Consider the following 24,637-nt stretch of genomic DNA (forward strand, 5'->3'; position numbering starts at 1 on the left):
AAAATAAGTCGAGATAAGATAACTCCCATTAAACAAAGATATCAACATGTCTTTAGCAGTCCTGTACCTATAGTAAACCAACATACTTTAAAATGGTTTGTCATGTTCTCCATTTAAGTAAAAGAATTAAAAAAATTCACTTTAATTGGAATAAATAACATAACAATAACAAATTTAAAAGCCTAAATTATCAAAAGTTGAAAAACTATTAATAATATAATTATTAATATTATGACGTTGGCACCGGATGAAAACAATAAGAGATGAAAATAATAAGAGATGAAAATATGCCTACTTTTTACATAACAGAGTTGGACACTTATTCCAAAATAAGAAGCCATAATGAACAGGTTAGTACACAGAAAATGCCTTTATAAATTTTTAGGACTAAAATATAATTTAATTGTGAATTTTGAGTTTTTGTCTATTCAAAATTGAGCTTCATCTGCATGAATGATTCAATTACCTATAATAATAGTGTAGGTCAATATATTTTATGAATCATCAAATGTGATGAGACTGTATAAAGTTATATTAACTGTCCTCACGCTGACTGAAATACTCATGTACTTTCATAAGGCTGCTGTTCTGGCTGCTCTATAACATGACATCTTCTGATTGATGGACAGCATGTGAAAGACTAAAAGGGTTAGACACGTCTGAGACTAACAGGGTTGAACACAACAGGGACTGACAGAGTATAAAAAAGCTGTCCGGTCAAGACTTACAGATGCTAACCTACATACAAACATTTATATTACGCACTACGGTAGATACGAATGGTGTTGTTCATGCAGACACTAACCTATAACTCTTTATAACTATATTTAACAGTGTTACATGGAAGCTCATCACACTCAGTGATATGTTTGCTACAGTTTGCATCCAAACTCGCTTTTATGTTGCAATAGAAAAGGAGTTATAAGCGTGGATTCAATGGAAGCCGAATGTATGATCCAATGATGCAATCTAGTAATATGCTATAAACCTGCAAGCTTGTAAGTTATATAATAATTTATTGATTTCTATCATTATACATTCACAAACAAGTGACATAAACAACCCATAATTATAATACATGCAAAAACCCAAATTAACATTTTTGAAGCAAAAATTTTTGCATTATTTGCTCAGCAGGTTGTATTCTGATTGTCGCTTTCGCATGGAACGATTTTATCTTCTGAACTAGTCGATATGAACTGTCTTAACCTCTATTTTCGCAGAGCAAAGATTTTTGTCAAAAATAATGATAACCTTATAGCCCAGGTGCAAGATAATAGCCCAGGTGCAAGATAATAGCCCAGGTGCAAGATAATAGCCCAGGTGCAAGATAATGAACTGGGTTCAAATAAATCAGAATACAACTGACCAGCAAACAATGCCAATATTTTTGGTTAAAAATATTTGTTTTTGCATGTATTATGAATATTTTTGTTTATGTCACGTGTTTTAAATATATAATTTTAACATTTGATTGATTATTATAGTGCAACTTATTAATTGCAGATTTAGGGCATAAATCTGCAAATGGTAAGTTTCTATTTAAAAAGTGTTTGAATAGAATAACACAAGGTGCTTTGAGTGATACAAGTTTGATGATAAATTTTTAGCCCGTGATTAGTAGACAAGTTATAGTCTGAGAAAACATTCCAGCATATTCGCTGAACGAATGACCGTCTGAAATGCATCTCATCTGTAAATTGGGAAGAGTCTGTACTACAAGGAACTAAGCAAAGAGGAAGGATGGTGCTACATACAAACACATAGAGAACTACTTGTGTATAAAAACTTACCGAGTTATGGATACTCCAGCAGCTTCACCTCTTAATGCTGTTCTGAGCCAAGACTGTTTCAGAGCATACTATTGACCCTAAATAGAATCCTCCATGTGTCTTACATGAAAGATTCTATTTACCTGTGAAAAAAAAATTACATGTGAAACAAAATATTAGCCTGTGTACAAAAATATTAGCCTGAGAGACAAGACATCAGCCTGCGAGACAAGATACGTTTGTGAGACAAGATATTAACATGTGAGACAAGATATTAGCCTGTGAGGTAAGATATTAGCCTGTGAACAAAAATATTAGCCTGTGAACAAAAATATTAGCTTGTGAGACAAGGTATTAGTTTGTGAGACAATATATTAGCCTGTGAGACAAGACACGAGTGTGCGAGACAAGATTTTAGCCTGTGATACAAGACAGCCTGTGAGGCAGGATATTAGAATGTGAGACAATATATTAGCTTGTGAGCTAAGATATTAGCCTGTGAGACAATTTATTATCTTGTGAACCAATTTATTCACAATAATATTCAGTAATATTCAGTAATATCAGACACCCGCTGTCTGAAATAAAAAATTTCCTAAATCAAACAAGAAATTTCTTCAGAATGATCCAGTTTGCTTATGACGGGTAAAAATATCCACCATTAAATGTTTCCCTTCTTACTGGACAGAAGCCAAGTGTTTTGACAATTTCATTCTTGATTTAATTTAAAAATCCTATTAATTTTTTAAACAAATATAACAAAGTTTACACCCAATCAGTCTCATCTTAAACTGGTTCTATAATTTATCAAAACTCTTCAAATATTGTCAAATACAAAGACAAGATAACTCCAGCTTAAAACAAAATACCTTCAAAGCTACAGTAAATACTCTAATTGAACGCCGCCTCTATTCAACCGTCACCATTGAAGAAGAATGAAAAATAGAGCGCCACTCTAGAAGTGAGGGCCACTTTCATTTGATCGTTACTTTGACGTTCTTTGATATTTACAAACCCACAATAGCAAGTGACCAGTAGAAAAGTGTCCACAAAATTGTACTAATAATGAATCTTTTACATCAATAACACTTAATTCTCCCTGTGTTCAACTTCAAACCATTTTGTTTTTTACATCAATATTTTGAACGCAATACCATAGAAATATGTACTAACTGTTTAAGGCTAACAATAGTGCCTTGTTCCATGTAGTATTGAGATCTTAATGTGAAAAAAACGGTTCATATTTATGATAGTTTATTGGTTTACAAGCAATAAAGTTTACCATTACGTGTACTTGTGCGAAATGCAATGGGCAAAAGTTTTGCTCTTCAAAACAAGTTTATTTTGATGCAGTTTAGCAAAAAAAAAGTTTAGGTGGGAAACATTGTAGAAGGTATTGCACGACTGGAAGATGTTTGTTCCATCAGAAACAACAATCAGAACGCAGCTATTCTAGCAAACGATGCAAATAGTTTGTTTTAAAATATTAATTTTTGTGTCTTAATGTATCATAAGTATGGTTGGTTTATGTCACTTGTTCATGAATACAGTGCACCCTCGAGATACGATTACCCTGATATACGATTTTTTCACCTTACGAAGTCAAACATCGTGATATCTTCACCTCGCTATACGAATTTTATTTCACCATACGAATTTGAGAAAAGTTTCGCCCGAGTTAAAATTTGGCCGTCGGTGTGCTCATAACACACGTCGAAATAAAAAAGACACCGAAATATAGTTTGCCGAAAACATTCTTAGAACGTTTAGAAGAGACACGATGATCGACTTCTCTCATATCCGCGTGGAAAATTTCGTGTAAAATGCACAAGCGAGAGCAAATATTCATTTGTAGCGTTATTATAGCTTTTGCTATAAACTTTCAAGTCAGCATACGTATATAACTACAAGTATCTACATTTAATTCGTTATCTATGGAATCTGAGACCGATCCAAACGTTACAAAACGAAGGAAAATTGATTTCTATGTCAACGAAGTTTGATGTCGTAAATAAGAAGGGACCCGTATTATTGACATTGTCAAGGAATATGATCGCAACCAATCAGCATTTGCAATTATTATGCAATTATTATTAAAACAAGAACTCCATTAAAGCAAGTGTTAAATACGTGCACTCCCCAAGAAATCCGCAAGGGAAAAGCCTCGTCTGCTCTTTGTCCTATATATATATATCGCTGTAGTCGTCTACATGGCCGACTCTTATAGGTCCACGAACTTGTGGCGTGACCTCTCAATGCCGGGCTGGCATACGTAACCTAAGGTCCTGCAATACGAATGGGCACGAGGCAGACACACGCATATACAACATGCCCTTTCTTTTCAAGTTGGTTAGACAGGCGCAATGCCGTACACAACCAACCAGCACAAAAACCCGAACACATTTAAGGAAGGTGCGTTGCAGATAAAAGGAACGTACCTTTGATTTACGCATGTTCCATTGAGAGGTATCGGAACTCTTCCTTAAACACAACCTGGTTCTCCCGGTTCAGGAATCTTCACCGAAATTATCGGCGTCCATCAGGTCTTCATTGGCGACCTCATCGAAACGCATCATCGCCTGGAAACTGGTACTTACGGTTCAGGAGTTAACTTCCTCCCTCAGCCTCAGTGTCCATAATCGGATCTCCCTGATCCTCCTCACTTGTAGTGTCACTGCCAGAACCTGTAGAATTAGCCTCGCCGAAGCTTGGCCCCTTAGGCAGTGCATGAAGCAAAGCCTCCATACTCTCACTTTCGTGAGAGTCTCTGTGAACCGGCTCCCTGTCCAGTTCACTACCACTGGCAGTCACAGGTATCTCCTGCTCCTTCTGCACAGTGTCCACCTCCGTCTCAATAACCTCTACCTCTATAGCCTCAACCTCATCGAACAAATCCTTATGTGCTCTAGGGTCCGAGTCATTGGTTTCATTGGCGTCACTGATGTTGCCATCAGTGCCACTCTCTGTCTTACTGCCTCCGAGAACCTCGGTTGCAGCAGCCCTACTAGTTGGCGCGTCCTGACGCTTGCCCGTGTTGCCACTTGCACTCGCCGGTTTGCCTCTAGTGCTCTTACCTCCGATCGCAGAGCCTGATACCTTCTGGGTAAGCTCGTGTAAGCTAGCCAAGGCATCGTACATCTGACGATCTGTCGCTACCTGTCGACGAAGGTCGTCTTCCTCCTCCTCTAGCTTAGCTATAGCTCTGTTGTAGGCAGCCAAGGCCTCCGCTTTCCTCATGTTGATGTCAGCCCGCTTGGCATCAACTTCTTCCTGGGACATAAAATCAGATCTTATGTTATCCAGGAACGACTGAACTTTATCGACCACAGGTCGCCTTACCTTGGAATTACCTGCCGCAGCCGCGTAGCTGGTGCCACGGTTGGCTACCTTAGGCTTAGGCGCTGCCAAGGCCTCGTCAGAGCTGGTGTTGGCTCTCTCGTCAGAGCCAATCTTTGTTCTCCTTTCCTCCGGCAGTTTCCTTCCCTTTCGGGTGAAGGAAGCCCCTCCAGATGGACACTGAGTCATCAGGTGTCCCACCTCACCACAGTAACTGCAGACTGAAACCGTGCACATACCATTAATGACAGCGAGTAAATTAAGATTTTTAAGTTCTGTCATTCCTAAAAGGTTGCATCTAGAACCTTCCAACACATATACAGGAGCATCGGTAGTATGATATGAGCTCTCTATATTTACTCTACTGAATCCAAGAACTTTTAGACTTGAGCCATCAGCACCATTAAGGTGTTGATCTGACTCTTTCAAATTTAAACCAAGTTCACTTGATGTCTGAACAGTCAAAGTAGAAACATCAGCACCTGTATCAAATGTGAAATCAACTTCACTACCATTTACCTTCAAGGTCCTTACTATTTTATTATCTAGTCATTTAGGACCTGCAGATGAAAACCTTACACTTCTACTTGGGAAGTGGGAACGTGTACTATGGCTATCTCTTCTATCAGGGCTTTTGCCCCTACTCTGGTCACTTTCCCTGCTACTACTTCTGTTGTAGCGGTGTCTATATTCACCTTTTCGAGTATTCTCGGCGCCCTCTTTCTTACAGTCAATACTAGTATGACCTTTCCTATTGCATATAAAACATCTAGCTGCAGGGCAACTACGTAGCCTATGATCTCTACTACCACAGTTGTAGCATTCATCATCACTCTTAGGTGAGTGTCCATCCTTAGACTTAACACGCCAATTGCGGTTATATCTATCAACGCTAGAGTCTCTTGAAGACCTGCTAGAGTCTCTATACCAGCTCCTACGATCATATCTAGGAGATTCGTAACCTGAATTCCTACTCCATTTTCTAGAGTATTTATTTTTAGACCCTTCATCATAATAACTTTTACGTTGCCTTTGTGAAATTCTGTTAATTTCACCATTTTCGCAAGCACTTGAATCAGAACTTGAATAGCGACTGGCTCCTCTTACTTTAGATTTATTTCTAGGAGCTTTTGTCGAAATTTCCGAAACACTAAGTTCGCTAGTTTTATATCTAGCGCTTTCCAATATGGCGTCAGATTCTCGCGCGAGTTTTCTGGCCCTCAACGTATCCGTTAGAATTTTCGAATTCAACTCCGTTTGCTGCATTAAATGCCTACGTAAAGAACCTTCTCGCAAGCCATTAACAGCTATTGCAAGAGCAAATTCTTTCCTTACGTCTTCATTACCACCAAGATTAACGTTTCTACTGAGTTTTTCAACTCGTAGTAAATAATCACTTTCCTTTTCACAAGCAGTTTGTGAAACAGTAACAAATCTCATCGTTTTAACGTAAACCGTTTCATCAGTACCATAAATAGTAACTAAATGAGCTATTGCCTCATCGTAAGTAGAATTTTCATCCAACATACGAAAACCAACAGATCTTAAAGCTTCTCTACCATCACTACCTATTGCGTGTAATAACGCAAGAAGTTTCGTGCGGCCACTAAATTTATGGTTGCCGTCTTCATCCTTGCCCATTCTCATACTAACCATTTCTCCGACAATTTGAAAACTATCAAACCATCTTTTCCATGAACCATTAACGTCACCACTATCCAATTTTAACGAAGGAAACTCATTAAAATTAAATGCCATAATTGACGCGTAACACAACACGAACACTACACCAGTGTTAAAAGCACCACTAAATTTCACCGAACACCACTGCACCGTAAACACTAAATTTCCACTGAACACCACTACACCGTAAACACTAAACTTCACTGAACTCCACAAACACTAAACTTCACTGAACACCACTACACCGTAAACACTAAACTTCACTGAACACCACAAACACTAAACTTCACTGAACACCACTACACCGTAAACACTAAATTTCACAGAGCACTACAACACTGTAAACACGGAAACCACACACGAAACACTTACCACGAGGTATAGAACCTGTAAAACACTGAACACAATTATCACAGCACAAATCACTTTTAACAACCACGCATCGGCGATCCTGCCGACTGCGCCAAGTTAAATACGTGCACTCCCCAAGAAATCCGCAAGGGAAAAGCCTCGTCTGCTCTTTGTCCTATATATATATATCGCTGTAGTCGTCTACATGGCCGACTCTTATAGGTCCACGAACTTGTGGCGTGACCTCTCAATGCCGGGCTGGCATACGTAACCTAAGGTCCTGCAATACGAATGGGCACGAGGCAGACACACGCATATACAACACAAGCACAAGAAAGAGCTTCCGACAGAAGATTTGAATGAGCTAGGTCATGCACGCGATCAGCATTCAAAAGGAGCAACCATTTAGTAAAGGCAAGGATGTAGAAGATACGGAAAACCCCACATTCGCAGAAATATTTTGAGTGTTTAATTTACTGATGTGGACTGGTACATTAAAATAATGCATGTATAATATATATTATTTATCTCTTGTGTGGCATGTTTTTCATATTTTAGTCATTTTATTTGTTTCCTTTTGGTTTTATGTTTTATTCTCTTGTTTAACCATGTCTTTGCATATGGGCTTGTTATCTTCTACGTGAATACAATTCATCGTATGTATGTATGTAACTCATATAACTAGCTACTCAGGATAGTTGAAGCATCCACATTACTTTCTGAAACTTGCTAAAGCCCTGTCCCCCCTAGGGTATAAATACGTACAAACTTTGTATGTATAGTTACATTGATTCTTTTGCACATTTCATACAAGACAAACTACTGTACCACATTCTCTGGATCCTTTTACAAGCGCTAGCTAGAAATTTTCTGCATTGCACCATCAATTTTTTTCGTAGAAAAGGTAGAAGAATTGGACAGGAATGGACAACTTCTTTTAGCCTACTAAAAAATTCCAATTCATTACGTTTTAAATTTATTTTCAAGTGCACAGCACCATAATTAGCATTGATACGCTTTTGCCTCATCTCTGCTTTACTCGCTACATGTACCAGCTAAAGCCACGTTACTCCAAAGGTATGTACGTCCTGTATAGAAAATAAAATTTTATTTTTCTTTTCGGTAGCCATTAAATGGTCAAGTGTGCGAGGGGCCGCTTTCTATAACTGCATCGCTTGGCCTTATTGATTTAGGTTGAAAAAGGTTTCAAACAGATAGGCTAAAGTTTATAGTGAAAGTGAAGATACGAACTGCTGAAGGATAAAATTTCGTGATAAAAAGTTGATACATACTAAAACTTAGTTTCAAGTGTAGGTTTAGCAAGCTAAACTTACTTGAAGTGAATTCAAAGTTTATGTTATGCGTACCTTTTGAAGGCAAGAACTCCTTACCGTACGTTATGCATTTGGTACACACATTATAATTTTGCGTTTTATTGCAGATCATAACCATTAAAATACACTAAATACGATACAGTTTCTGTAGGTAACTATAATTACTAAAGTTAACATACTATTTTGTTGCTAATTGTCAATATGTACACATTTTTATGAAAAAAATTTGACGATTTTCACCAGGGAGTGTTTGCATTGTTTAATTACAATGGTCTATATACCCCGATATACGAATTTTTCACCATACGATGCCAACCCTGGAACGAATTAACATCGTATCTCGGGGGTGCACTGTATATATTTGTAGCATTTGATAGTTTATTGTTATATAACTTATACATTCATTCAGCAGTTGGCTTTCGTAGAGAGAGGTTGTGCTTTTTTCCACTCTCTCACAGCTTTATGTTAATAACTAACTTTATCACAGCAACTACTTTACTTAGCATTCTGCTTCAATTGGATTGCTGATTATATTATTCTTGGATATTCTGTACTGCAAGTGGAGGAAGCGAGGGTGGTGATATCTCTATGAGCCACCCTCGAATCGGGTAAGTGCCTAGTACACTTTCCGATATGGGACCTAAAAAGGGAGCAGCTAAATCGACAGAGAATAGTGATCAGGAAGCCGGTCCAAAGCTTATTGACATTGACGAAAAATTAAACCTAATTCTTACTAAGCTTGGTAATATCGAATTTCGTCTCAATTTAATTGAGAGCAAACAGTCCGATTTTGAAAAGTCTCTCAATCACGTTCATCAAGAAAATGAGGGCATTCAACTCAAGCAGAGAGATTTATCCAAATCCATAGTAGAAATAGAATCTAAAATCGGTAAACTGGAAGGCTTAGAGTCTCGAATTGAAGCAGCAGAGTATGCTGAAAGAGCAAAATGTGTCGAGTTAAATGGGATTCCATATGATAAATCGGAAAATCTGAACCTTGCTTATCAGAAATTGCTAAGTTCCTTAAAATCTGATAAATTACCTACCACCATCGACAAGATATACCGCATTAGACAAAGCAAGCGCATCATCATAAAGTTCACCCAAACCAATCAGCGCAATGAGTTCTTCCAGCAATATCGGAAAAACATTCAATCCCTCTCAGCACTTGGTTTCAAAGAAACAGGAAGGATCTATATCAATGAAGTATTGAGTCGTGCTCAAAGCACACTTTTCTGGAAAACCCGGCAATTTAAAGTGGATTACAACTATAAATATGTGTGGACATCTAATCAAAGAATATATCTGCGTAAAACTCCTGACTCGGATGCCATCCCTATAAACTCTGAAGACGATTTAGAAACGCTAAAACTTCTTTAAATACTCCAGTGAACTTTTACTACTGAGCTTCCTGGCAAAATGGCAGATTCTGAATTGGATTTAGATCTAGATTGTCATGGATACTGTATTAATGATTTTTTGTTCAGCCAGAGTTTCTTCGCTGACAAACTTTCAATACTTAACGTGAACTGCCAGAGCCTTAGAAATAAATTTTTTCTTTTTGAACAATTTCTGGCATGTTGTAATGTTCCTTTTGATGTTATTTGTGTAACAGAAACTTGGTTGAATGATGACGAGACAAAATTTTTTGAAATTTCAAATTACACTTTTTCAGGTGCGCAACGTGCTACACGCGGAGGTGGAGCTGGGATCTATGTGCGAGATGGCATTGGTGTGGAGGTGTTGCCGGCTGTGGACATTGCTGGGTCTGACACTCATTCTGTTGGACTGCATTTTGGTGTTTATGCTTCACCTATTATTCTAACTGTGATTTATCGGCAGCCCAGCGCAGGTGTTGCTGAATTTCTTGATGATCTTGAACGCCACATTTCTTCTTCTCACGCAAGTAATCACATCATTGCTGGTGATATCAACATTGATTATTTAGACAATTCAAGTGATGACTATGCCAACTTGTTAGCAACTTACTGTTTTTATAACACTATAACTATTGCAACCCACCATTTTAAGCCCTCAAACAAATGGACGTGCTTGGATCACATTTTGACAAACTTTGTTAGTCCGACAGTGACATCTGGAACTATAAGCGCAGACTTTAGTGACCACTTGCCCACATTTTCATTTTTTCACAAATTTAAAAATAATCAACCCATCTCCCGAAAAACTACTAATTCATATCCTGTAATTGATTATAAAAGTCTAAGAATCATGCTTGAAAACACTAATTGGGACAAAATCTTTTCAAATGATGTCGATTACTTCTATAACGCTTTTTTTGACAAATTATCTGATTGTTCCCAGAAATGTAAATACCAAAAATCAGTAAACACTAAATCTAATCAAACTTTCTTAAAGCCATGGATGACTGAAAACCTTTTGTTGAGCGTTAAAAAGAAATATCGTCTTCATAGAAAACTTCAATCTAACCCACTTAATTTAAAATTGAAGTGCCAATATAACAAACTTAGAAACGATGTTAGCAGGAATTTGAGGGACTCCAAATATAATTATTTTTCGCAAGCTTTCAATAGCTGCACCAGCTCAAAGCAGATTTGGCAGCTTGTAAACTATGAGCTTCTAGGAAAACAAAAGACAAATAGCCATAAACAGCCTTCTAAACTGATTTGTTATCTTAATCCTGATGAACTAGCCATAACGGATGTTGAAAAAGCTAATGAGCTCAATTCCTTTTTTAGTAATATTGGTAAAAGACTGGCCTTGAAATTTGTAAACTTAGTACCTCAACCCCCTATCCAAAATCAAACATTGTGGCTTGAAAATAATGCTGGTGAAGCTTTTGAATTCCAATACATCGATATAACTGGTTTATTAAAAATTGTAGATACAATAAATTCAAACAAAGCCTCTGGCCTAGATCAAATTACTGCAAATTACTGCTAAATTTATGAAATCGGTTTCACAGAGTATTGCTTACCCTTTATGTAAGATTTTTAACAAATCACTAGAGACTGGGAAGGTACCTGATGCACTTAAAAAAGCTAAAATATTACCTTTGCACAAAGGGGGTTCTTTAAATGAATGCGGTAATTTTCGTCCAATTTCAATTCTACCAGTCTTTAGTAAAATATTGGAAAAACTTGTTAATCAACAAATTGTTGATTATTTAGAAAATAAATCACTTTTACATAAAAACCAATTTGGATTCAGAAGAGCTAGAGGCACATCTGATGCCATCTCAACTTTTACTAACCAAATTCTAGAATCGTTTGACCGAAGTGAATGTGTTATAGGAATTTTTATAGATTTCAGGAAGGCCTTTGATACGATCGATCACGCAATATTATTTAAAAAACTAGAGCAATTTAATTTTAGTGAGTTAACCATCAGATGGATACAAAGCTATTTAACCCGCCGAACCCAAACAACAAAAATTAATGATACTTTTTCTAACGCTGACAATTTGACTTGTGGCGTACCTCAGGGCTCGGTGCTAGGCCCGACTTTATTCTTAATTTACATAAATGATCTTTGTGATTGTTTAACTCATCTAACTCCTATATTGTATGCTGATGATACCAATTTGTTTATGAGTTCAAAGAACCTAAACGACGATTTACCTAAAGTCCAATCTGATCTTGAAAAACTAGCTGATTGGTGTCAAACAAACAAATTAACCATTAACTTTGACAAAACCTGTTTTACTGTTTTTAAAAATTACCAGAGCAAAATTAAATTTGATCAGCCTATTCTTTTTAATAACACTTTTATTAAAGCAATTGATGAAGTCAAATTTCTTGGAGTGTCAATTGATAAAAATTTGAACTGGTCTTCCCACGCTCGTAAGCTTTTATTAGATTTACGGCCTATATCAGGCATCTTTTACCGCATAAGTGCTTTCATTCCAAAAAAATTGCTGATTATGCTTTATTACACACTTATTCACTCCAAATTATGCTATTCAATAGAAACTTATGGCAATGCATCCAAAATTCATCTTAGCAAAATAATACAGTTTCAAAAGAAAATTGTCAGAATCATTAACCGTAAGCCATTTGGATTTCCAACAAACGATTTATTTAAAACCTCTGATATTTTAACTATTGATAAATTGCATAAATATAAGTTGCTTATTCAAGCCCATAAATTATTTTACTCAAAATGTGATCCAGCACTACCATTTTATAATACTCGTCATCAATTACTTTCTCTTCCCGTACCTAATCATCTAACTTTAGCCGGTCAACGATCCTCAAACTTTGCAACACCTGCGCTGTGGAATCGACTACCTAATTCAATAAGATCAATAAAATGTCTCGGTAAATATAAGGTGGAACTGAGGCACCATCTCCAGTCTGGAGAGTGAGTGTTACGGTCTGGTTTTTGTGCTGCTGACTCGGGCTCGCGTACCACTGGCTTTGCCATTTCGCAATGGGCCCCATCATCATTTCTTACTTATTGTTATTTTTTCACGCATTGGTTAATTATATTTTGTCTCGAGTATTAATTCAATTGTGTAATCTTTAAAGGTGAAATAAAACACACACACACACACACACACACACACACACACACACACACACACACACACACACACACACACACACACACACACACACACACACACACACACACACACACACACACACACACACACACACACACACACACACACACACACACACACACACACACACACACACACACACACACACACACACACACACACACACACACACACACACACACACACACACACACACACACACACACACACACACACACACACACACACACACACACACACACACACACACACACACACACACACACACACACACACACACACACACACACACACACACACACACACACACACACACACACACACACACACACACACACACACACACACACACACACACACACACACACACACACACACACACACACACACACACACACACACACACACACACACACACACACACACACACACACACACACACACACACACACACACACACACACACACACACACACACACACACACACACACACACACACACACACACACACACACACACACACACACACACACACACACACACACACACACACACACACACACACACACACACACACACACACACACACACACACACACACACACACACACACACACACACACACACACACACACACACACACACACACACACACACACACACACACACACACACACACACACACACACACACACACACACACACACACACACACACACACACACACACACACACACACACACACACACACACACACACACACACACACACACACACACACACACACACACACACACACACACACACACACACACACACACACACACACACACACACACACACACACACACACACACACACACACACACACACACACACACACACACACACACACACACACACACACACACACACACACACACATCTGCAGATTTGTTGCATATTATTTGATAGCATCACTAAGATAATCTGATCTTACAATTGATCAAAGCTCATAACTCCACTTCTAATGCACATAAAAAGCCAGTTTTGGCTGCAAGCAGTAGCAAACATATCAATGAGTTAAATATTGCTCATTAGATGTTAGAAGAGATATTTCTCAGCTACTCAATGCACATTTATTAAAAGAACTTTGATAAATTTTGGGTAAGTTGGCAGATTTATTGGATAAAAAAGGTTACTATCACTGTCGGAAGGCGAGGGTAAAATATAGGCAACATTCGCTTCGCCTGTGAATGAGCTAAATTTATCTTCTCGATGTATTGCTGAATGCAACAAGCTTTTGCTGCAACAGTAGCCTTTTTTATACACACTTCAATGTCTTTCTTCATTTGTTCTCTTATTTCATTTGAACAGCGCGGAAACACTATCTCATTATGTGAAGTTTAAAAGTTAGAATAGTAAATGTTGTATATATTAAAAAAAAGTTTTCTGTGTAAAGACTTTTTTAATCTCTGGGCAACGCCAGGTATTCATATAGTTTTTCATCTAAATAATCCTATGTTAGTAGTTGTCATATTCATGGCCTACTGATGAGTGTTGTCTGAATACATCTTATTATCAGACATATACTAGCTTCTTGTAACTCTTGTACTTATATATTCACAAGCACCTGTCAAGAGGTGTCATACTTACAGCCTTCATTCCAGTTCCTTTGGTAAGCATGAACATGCTGCCATCGGCAGCCTGGAATTTGTCAGCATACGAGTCTACTCGTCCAGCTGTTGCTGGCCTGAATGAGCTACTGGCATAGCCCTGCAAAGATCTGCAGCAATACAAAGTAGCCTCATAGTTTCCATAGTGACAGATATTTTAGTTTTAATTAGTTCAAGAACAATAAAAGCTACACACATTTGTAATTGTCCTACTCTGGAAACATGAGTGAACAACTCTAACTAATCAGCAAATGAGAATATGGTACATGTAGCAGGGCTACATAGTATACATAATACCGGTATAATGTTTCCAAGCTCATCTTGTTTTCTGCTTATAGACTGTGAGGCCAATAACCTGTATTTACATGTCAAAAAGCTTATGACACAAGGATTAGCATGATCCAATTGCGCTGCTGGGCACACCTGTGCTTAGAGTCAGATACTAAATGAACCAGATGGGCTAACAGGGTTAAACACATATGGGACAAACATTGTTAAACTCGTCTGAGACTAACAGGGTTGAACACACTAGGGAATAACAGAGTTAAAAAAAGCTGTCCGGTCAAGACCTACATATGTTAACCTACATGTACATACAAGCATTTATATTACGCACTACGGTAGATACGAATGGTGTTGTTCATACAGACACTAACCTATAACTCTTTATAACTATATTTAACAGTGTTACATGGAAGCTCATCACACTCAGCCATATGTTTGCTACAGTTTGCATCCCAACTGGCTTTTTATGTGCAATAGAAGAGTTATAAAAGAGGATCTATCATAAGCCGAGTCTATATAACAGCAATTATGCTATCAAATTATCTACTATATAAACGGCAATCGTTGTCTGTCTATCTGTGAGCCATGCGGCATATATTAGGGCGCGGCTATTCGGTGGTTTTTTCTTTCACCGCTAGGGCGAATTAACGGGAATATCCGGTTAGTACACGCCTCTATTATAATACGTAACCTACTATTCATCGTAGGATGGACGATAAATACTGATATGCTAATAATATGAGTTGTCTTCTCGATATATCAAGTTACCGATAACTCCCAAATGTGAGCAGTATAAATAGATTATATGGCGGTCTTTTCTTTTTCGATTCAATCGTACGAAGCAAACTTAATTAATATGAGTAAGTAGTAAAGTTAAATTAGTAGTAAATATTAGTAGTGAATTAAATAAAATTTACTACTCTTTAAATAAATTAATATGTAGTAAATTACATCTAATTAATATTTACTGCCAACGTGTACCGGGAAGGTCATGTGAGCATTTGTTTCTTGCAACCACTGGAAAAACGTTGTTTTGCAATAATCTACTATATAAACGGCAATCGTTGTCTGTGTATCTGTGTGATTGATTGATTGTCCGCCTTATGGAGCGGTATTTTCTTTTATCGTCGTACGAATTTCAGTCGTACGAAGCGAACTGAATTAATATGTGTAGTAACGGTAAATAAATTATAGAGCGGTCTTTCTTTTTCCATTCGGTTGAACGAAGCCAACCGAATTAATATGAGTACTAATTATCGTAATTTCGTAATATCGTAATTTCGTAATATGGACTATTAGCCGCTACTTTTCTCTGACGATTTTAGCCAAGCGGCTTATATAAAGGTGTGGCGATTCTGTTGTTTTTCTTTCACCGCTCGAGCGCATTAACCGAAATCCCCGGTTAGCATGCTTTTTAAACAGCAAATCTTCTGCCGTGTTAAAAAGCACCTTTCCTGAGTTCTGCGGCCTATACAAAGGTGTCTATACAGCTATACAAATGTACTATTCATTAAATAAAATAAATTAACGAGTAGTTATTTACATGCAATTAATATTTACTGCCAACGTGTACCGAGAAGGTCACGTAAACGTTTGTTTCTTGGAGCCACTGGAAAAACGCATTTCTCACCTACTAAATTTCCACATCAAAAATGTAAGTGTTTCTTATACGATGTTGTATTGTCTATGAATTGCCACATCTCCACTACTTAATAACGTTGGATTTGCCGCTGTTTGTGATAGTGGGTCATGTTCATTTCCTTCAGCAGCCGAGTTACTAATTTTTTTCCAGCTACGAGTAGGCCTACTGTAACTTACTATTACAGAACTTTCACGAGTACTCCGAGGGTTGCGATACGCTATTGTGAAAAAAAAGAGAGCAGCTGCTATCGACTTACTGTTACCCTGCATCAGCCATGACCAGCTATACGTCGCCTGCTCAAAAGTAGGCACACGCCGAAAACTGTTTCTTCATACGCCCGACAAAAAAAACCAAAAATGTTGTCTATCCGCAGGTGTTGCGTTGAACTAAGGGAGAGAGAGAGAGGGAGAGAGAGAGGGAGAGCGAGGAGGAGAGGGGGGAAGAGAGGGAGAGAGAGGGGGAGAGAGGGAGAGAGAGGGAGAGAAGGGGAGAGAGAGGGAGAGCGAGGAGGAGAGGGGGGGAGAGAGATAGGGAGAGAGAGGGAGAGAAAGAGGGAGAGAGAGGGAGAGGGGGAAAAGGGAAGGAGAGAGAGAGAGAGAGGGGAGAGACGGAAAGAGGGGAGAGAGGGAGAGAAGAAGAGAGAGAGGGAGAACGAGGAGGAGAGGGGGGGGGGAGAGAGGGAGAGAGAGGGAAAGAGGGAGAGAGAGAGGGGAGAGAGGGAGAGAGGGGAGAGACGGAGAGAGGGGAGAGACGGAGAGAGGGGAAAGAGGGAGAGTTGGAGAGAGGGAGATGTAACTGCATATTTGGAGTTGTTTTACAGTATGAAAGCCAACTCTCAATAAACCTTATGCTGCACGTGAATCTGTTACTGTAGGCGGGTAATGCAGCTAGTATGCTATAAACCTGCAAGCTTATAAGTTTTTTAATATTTACCGAATGCTACAAATAGATATTCAAAAACAAGTGAAATAAACAACCCATAATTATAATACATGCAAAAGCTCAAATTACACTTTTTGAACAAAAATCTTTGCATCATTTGCTTGGCAGGTTGCATTCTGATTGCTTTCTTTGGAACGATTTTATTTCCTTGCTGTTCAAAACCTTTCAAAGTGTCTGCTGACTTCAAATCTCTTTCTGCACTGCTGAACAAGTCGATATTAGTGTCTAAATAATTGTTTTAGCAAAACAAAACTTTTACGATCTTCTATTTGAAAAACTTTTCGGAAAAATAATGATAATCCTTTAGCCCAGGCTCACTGCACAAGTTATAGTGCAAGACAACTTACGAACAAATTCGTTTACTAAATTACCGTCTGAAACGCATCTCATCTGTAAACTTGGAGCGTCAGTACTACAATGAACTAAGACAATAGGAAGGATGGTGCTACATACAAGCACACGCAAAACTGATTGTGTATAAAAACCTACCGAGTTCTAGATACTTCAGCACCTCTACTTTTTTAATGCTGTTCTGAGCCAAAACGGCTGCTGTGCCTCCTACTGACCCTAAATAGAATCCTCCATCTGTCTTACAGACAAACTTTACCTGTAAAACAAATTACAAGCCTATGATACAAAATATTAGCCTGGGAGACAAAATATTAGCGTGTGATATAAGATATTAACATATGAGACAAGATATTGGCCTGTGAACAAAGACAGTAGCCTGTGAGACAAGACATTAAACTGTGAGACAAAGCATTAGCCTGTGAAACCATGCAAAAGCTAATATCTGCAGGTATTAGCTTTTGAGATAAGATATTAGCCTGTGAGACAAGATAATAGCCTGTGAGACAAGATATGAGCCTGTGAGACAAGATATTAGAAAGTGAGACATTCATGAGTTGTCATCCTTTTGTCATCATTTGTCATCTAAATAATCCTATGTTAGTATATGTCATATTCATGGCCTACTGATGAGTGTTGTCTTACATACATCTCATTATCAGACATATACTAGCTTCCTGTAACTCTTGTACTTGTATATTCACAACCACTTGTCATGAGGTGCCATACTTACAGCCTTCATTTCAGTTCCGTTGGCAAGCATGAACCTGCCGTTGCCGGCAGCCTGAAATTCTTCAACGTATGAGTCCATTTGCCCAGCTGTTGTTGGCCTGAATGAGCCACAGGCATAATCCTGCAAAGGTCAGCAGCAATACAAAATAGCCTCATAGTTTCTAGTGTTGGGCCAGTAAGGAGTTATTTGCTCTTACCGACACCGAGGGTTTCCCGGTATCCGGGAAGACTAATCGTTTTCGGTGACAGCTAGATATCCGTGGCCGGTTTGATATGATCGGTATTTATCCGTAAAAGCCTATCGGTAAATGGTTATCCGGATAGATTTTTGTTTTTGACAGGCTACAGCATTACCAGCAACATGATGCAACGAATGAGCTGCTTATGAAAGAGCTCATTTGACATCTCGCACACAATCGCCATGTAACGGAATGAAATTACAATCGTGCGTCAATTGATGTTATGGTTAATTGCAAAAACACCTCTTTGACGAACATGCTAATCAAAAAGAGTCTCTCCGCTCACATTGGCAATCACAATTTTTTTTCTCAAACATTCTGAAAACACAACACAACCATAATTATACCGAACTACAATACCCACAATACCGAACTTTCTTAGTTGGCAAAGGATATCGAAGATGGTTAATACCGAGGATACCGACACCGGGAAAACCGATAAAAAAGTGCAAGGATATCCTATCCGGCACTAAATTATATACCGACCCAACACTAATAATTTCCAGTGGCAAAAATTTCAGCATTAATCAGTTCAAAATCAATGAAACCTACACACATTTGTAATCGTCCTACTCTGGAAACATGAGTGAACAACTCTAACTAATCAGCAAATGAGAATGTAGTACATGTAGCAAGGCTACATGGTACATATAATATGTCAACAGTTTAAAACAAGAAACTTAGGCATATTAGCAGCTGCAAAATCTCCACCAAGCAATATTATATGGTAAATAATATTCAGCTTTATATAGTTTATATATAGCTTTAAAAAGTTCCCTAAGGCTAAATGTTTACAGCATATTATATACTCTGTGACCATAAGCATACCTGGGGAACTTTATGGTGAAAATGCTTTTTTGATACGACTAGCAAAAATACCTCATGTTTCCAGGATTACCTCTATGAAAGGAAATTCACATGTGGTTACTTTTCAACCTTATTAATCAATCCCATCATATTCTATAATAATTATCACTTTCAAATAATATAATACTAATCTCTGGATATATTATTAAGCAATGTTGTCTTATTCAATAAAAAAACTATAAATGAAAATGGCAAATTCAGATTTTCTCCTTATACAAACTTTAAAAAAGAAATATGTTGAAGAATCTCAAATAGGTAATTTATTTAAGGGAAATCTATCTATTATATTTATCTTGGCGCAAGTATTCTGGGGTTTTGGTAGGTGGCTGATTAGATCCAATTTGGATTGAAGTGTCAATCCAATAAGATGAGGGTCATGGGTTAGCTGAAACTCAACTAAGCCAAACTTTATTGCAAAATCGCGTTCAGCGTTATTTTCTTTAAAACAACTTTTTATGTCTAAAACCTGAAGGAGTATCAGAGTAAACCACATGCAGATTTCTACAGAGGACAAACAGACAGACAAACAAATACAAATTATTCATACATAATTTAATAGACTACCAGAAGAGTTTCCAGGGAGTGATTTCAGTCTAACCAAACTTCTGATATCTTTACCAACCCAGTCTACAGTTGTATTTATATGTTTCCTGTAAACTAGGCTAGATTAACTACCTCTGGGGTTTTAGCAGGTCCTGCATAATAGACTGGATACTTCAGCATATAATCAGGCATGCCCTCTCCATTGTCTAACCTCTCCTTAAGCTTGGTATGAGCAATATCTCGGGCTACCACTAAAGTTCCTGTTAAACTCAACCTGGTCTTGACAAGATGTTTGCTCAGATCATAGAGTATCTCAGACATGGGCTTGTTTAGGTTGATCTGCAGACAAAAAATATTCTAATCAGAAATGCCCTGTAGTTGTTGCGTGGAGTGAATGAAACGGTTTTCTACATATCCTGGATGAATGTCCAGCATTGCACGAGTAATAAAAACAACTTATAAACAGTGACAGGGAATGTAGTTGCCATTGGCTAAGTTCACTAATTTGCCAATGACAAACTTGGCAAATTTGACTAACTTAAGCTAGTATATTGCTATACTTACTATAATAAGTTCAATGAGCTGTACAGACAGTGAAGCCAGATTGTGTGACCTTATGTGTCACACCACAGCGTTATGTACATCTTAAAGGATATGATGAGTATCTCCATAAGTAATCCATTGTATCACAACAAGCCTGTGTGGCTTAGTGGATAGACTGCCTGCAGACCAATAGGTTCAGAGTTCAAATCCAGTGAAAAGTGGAATTTTTGGTCCTAAAACTTTATTGCTATAACCAGACACATGATTGATATCTATATATAGATGCACCGCATGCAGAGATGCTCGAATTGCAAAGAGTAATCTGCAGCTAGAATGATTATTTTAGCTGCAGATTACTCTGATCAATCAATGATTATTCAATGAAATATGATCTTCTACTCAAATGTCATATTCTGGGACAATTTTTCAAAAACAACCCGATCTTCAAAGATAATTTTAAATCTTATTATTGTGTTTATAAAAGTACTCAAGTGTGCAGGACATTACAATTAGCATGGTCATGCAAGAGGAGAAAAAAGGTTGCGCACGCACCAGTGCTGTGGAAAGCCACAGAGCTAAATCTGTTGGTATTAACTAAATTTGGTTTTCTGTTTACCAAAGTTTTATGAATTCCACTTTTATTGATCAACAGAAAGTTACTTCAAACCACCCATTATCCAATGATATCTTAATAACTGCAGACTGTCAATATGTTTAATGACAAATAGAAGTAAATAGATATAGGGCATCTTTACTTTCACAACATCAGAGCTGAGGGACTGTGAGGTAACATCAGGCATATATTTTAAATGTCTGTTTCAAGCTGTTCAAGAAATATACCCTCAGATGTGATCTTTCCCAAAGCCTACCAATAATATACATCTAAATTAGAGTTGCCCCGATTTTGGTATCGGAATCGGTATCGGTGCCGATATGAGTGTCAAGTATCTGAATCGGTATCGGCCGATCTTTTCTTAAAAAATCTGAACCATCCGATACTTTTTACAGATCAACCATTTAGCAGAAAACTGTATTTTAGCCTGCTATACTAATAAAAAATCATCAGCTGTAAGCTTCTTACTTTTACTTAATGAATTTCAGGCCTGCCACACAATTTATTTCATGTCTATAGCCTGATCAACACAGCGAAGGAAACTTTTTAGCCAGAACGTAAACAAAAAGTGTGGTATTTCCCAATTACAGCGATAGGTTTTATTGCAAGCAATCACGAACAAGATAACAAAAGTGGGAAACAAAAACGCAGTGTAATATTTCTATTTACTAGCATTACGAAAGTAATTTAAACAGTCGACGCATAAAGTTATCCATCACTCTCTTGATCCTGACGATACAATGGATCGTTTGTATTGTACAAAAAACGGTAACCCCAGTGGCGTATCGGTATGTAGCCTGTCCTCCAACATCTGTTGCAAGGGAATCCCCCTTCAGTACGCTCGGCTACATTGATAATGATGGAAGAAAAGAAACGTCTTACTGAGATAATTGAATCACTAACGGTTTTTAAAAGAAACATTGATTTGCTCTAAACTTGTACAGACACAGCAGTTCATCCAACAATAGAAGAGGGACTTCGTTATTACAGATAGAACTGTACCACTAACAGTAATTACCTTTATTTACAAATTACAAGAAACATGGACTGTTTTGTTACTACATGCACGGTATGTCAGTATGTGAATATGTATATATTTTTTTCCATAAATGCAAACAAATAAATACAATAATATTCATGTTTTCTTTGCATTATGTTTGTATTTGCATAATAAAATGAGCTACTATCTATGCAACACAAAAGATCTGAATCGGTATCTGAATCGGATTATTTTTCAATTAGGATCGGTATATCGGATCGGTATCTGAATCGGCTGGTGAATTTAGAATCGGGGCATCTCTAATCTAAATATAGTCTTGTCACTCCCTGGCAGGTGTTCTACACTAAAAACCTACGTGTCACTTTTTTCTGACATATTCCATCGACTCTCTTTCCATGAGCCGAGATTAGATATTAGAGACTCTCAATAGAAATAGTTGTGAAAACTTGACATATTTCACGAACAAATTGAAACACAACTATTAACATATTAAACCTAATCTAAAAGAATAAATCATTTCCATTTAATTTTAGTGTGTGAACATTCTTATAAAAGGATTTTGTTTTAAAAACATTCTCACAAGACATGAGGCTATGGATTGTTTATTAAAAGCATGTGACATTCGCTGACCATCGAAATTGTTATGATAGGTTAAAGCAATTTCATTTTTGTAAATACCAGGTATTACTTGACTAGCTGTACTACCCGGCGTCGCCCGGGTAACAAAAGTCTTTGGACAGAAATTTTTACCTTTTAACATATAACACCATTTATTTGTATTTAACATATAACAAGATTTGCCACTCTAACTTTCAAACTACATATCATGAGAAGTGTTTTGTATACTTGAAATAAATTAAGAGGGAAAATAAAAACAACTCCAAAGGTTTTCAGAATTCGTCAAACTTACAAACTACATTAAAAACTACTTTACTCTTACAACTTACTTACAAACTTCATACCGTAAGAAAAATGATTTGCTCAGGTCGAATAAATTTAAAAAAACTATAAAAGGGGTTTAGATGTAAATGTGAAATAATTAGCAAGTAATAGCTAAATTAAGTCTGTTTTGCTACGATTACAATAAAAGATGATTTCAAGACTTTAATAACTATAATTGGACAATCACATACACACCACAAATTCTGAGAAACAATGATAGATATAAGAGCCATCCAAAGCTATGAATGGATTTTAGGAAAAAATAGCACCTCACAGGATTTGAACCCACAACCATCAGAAGTTCCACCAGGCACACTACCAACTATGTTAATCATTCACCTTCCACCATATTTGATTATTTCACATAAACCTATTCCGTGTGCCTTCTTGACACATATGACAATCTCTCACAAGACGCCGGACTGACAGGGTACTAGTCTGGATAAAACAGGATCAAAGCGAGAAGTGTGTGAAAAACATTTGTGTCATAAAGGCGTCTGCTACTACTGAAGCAACTTCTACTACTACCAGTCTAAGATGTATTTTTAAACAACTCACTATGTGAGATATGTTCAACTCAGACAGGTGTATCAAACAATGTCTATGCAGGTAAACCCTCACTTAACAACCACGAATAGATCCTTGGCAAAACATCAGAAAAGTTTGACAACTGAAAACTATCCCGACGTATCCGCACCACCTCATTGAGGCAATCAGTTTACGGCAATCAACGGCAGTTTACGGCAAGTGTTCCATGGCAATGAATCGTGTCAGAGCAGTATTAGGGATATTTCTTGATTTTAATAAGGCTTTTGACACTATTGACCACAATATACTCATTCACAAATAAAAATATATTCACTTTTCATCGTCTTCTATTCACTGGATAAAAAACTATTTGGAATACAGAAAACAAGTAATCTTTTATAGAAAACTATAAATCTAGCTTTTCGAGTAAAAATTGCAGCATTCCTCAAAGTTCTATCCTGGGTCCAACCTTGTTCTTAATATATATTTATGATCTTGTGTTATCTACTAATCATTTAAAACCTATTCTATATGCTGAGGATACAAACTTAATTTTTGAGTCTAACAATTTGAATAATGAAATGGATATAGTCAATAATGAACTTATAAAAATTGAACAACAGTGTAATAGAAATAAATTAACTGTAAAAATGGACAAAACAGTGTACATTGTAACAAAAAATCATCAAAAGAAAATTAATTTAGAAAAATCTATAATATTATTTTATTCGGAGT

The 24,637-nt window shown here is 37.3% G+C and overlaps 1 pseudogene; it reads right to left on the minus strand.

Moving 5' to 3' along the window:
* LOC137404685 (fumarate hydratase class I, aerobic-like) overlaps positions 1–24,637 on the minus strand; it is a 132,431-nt pseudogene that overhangs the window by 103,690 nt on the left and 4,104 nt on the right.

Source organism: Watersipora subatra, chromosome 9 (assembly GCF_963576615.1).
Source record: "Watersipora subatra chromosome 9, tzWatSuba1.1, whole genome shotgun sequence".
Lineage (NCBI taxonomy): Eukaryota > Metazoa > Bryozoa > Gymnolaemata > Cheilostomatida > Watersiporidae > Watersipora > Watersipora subatra.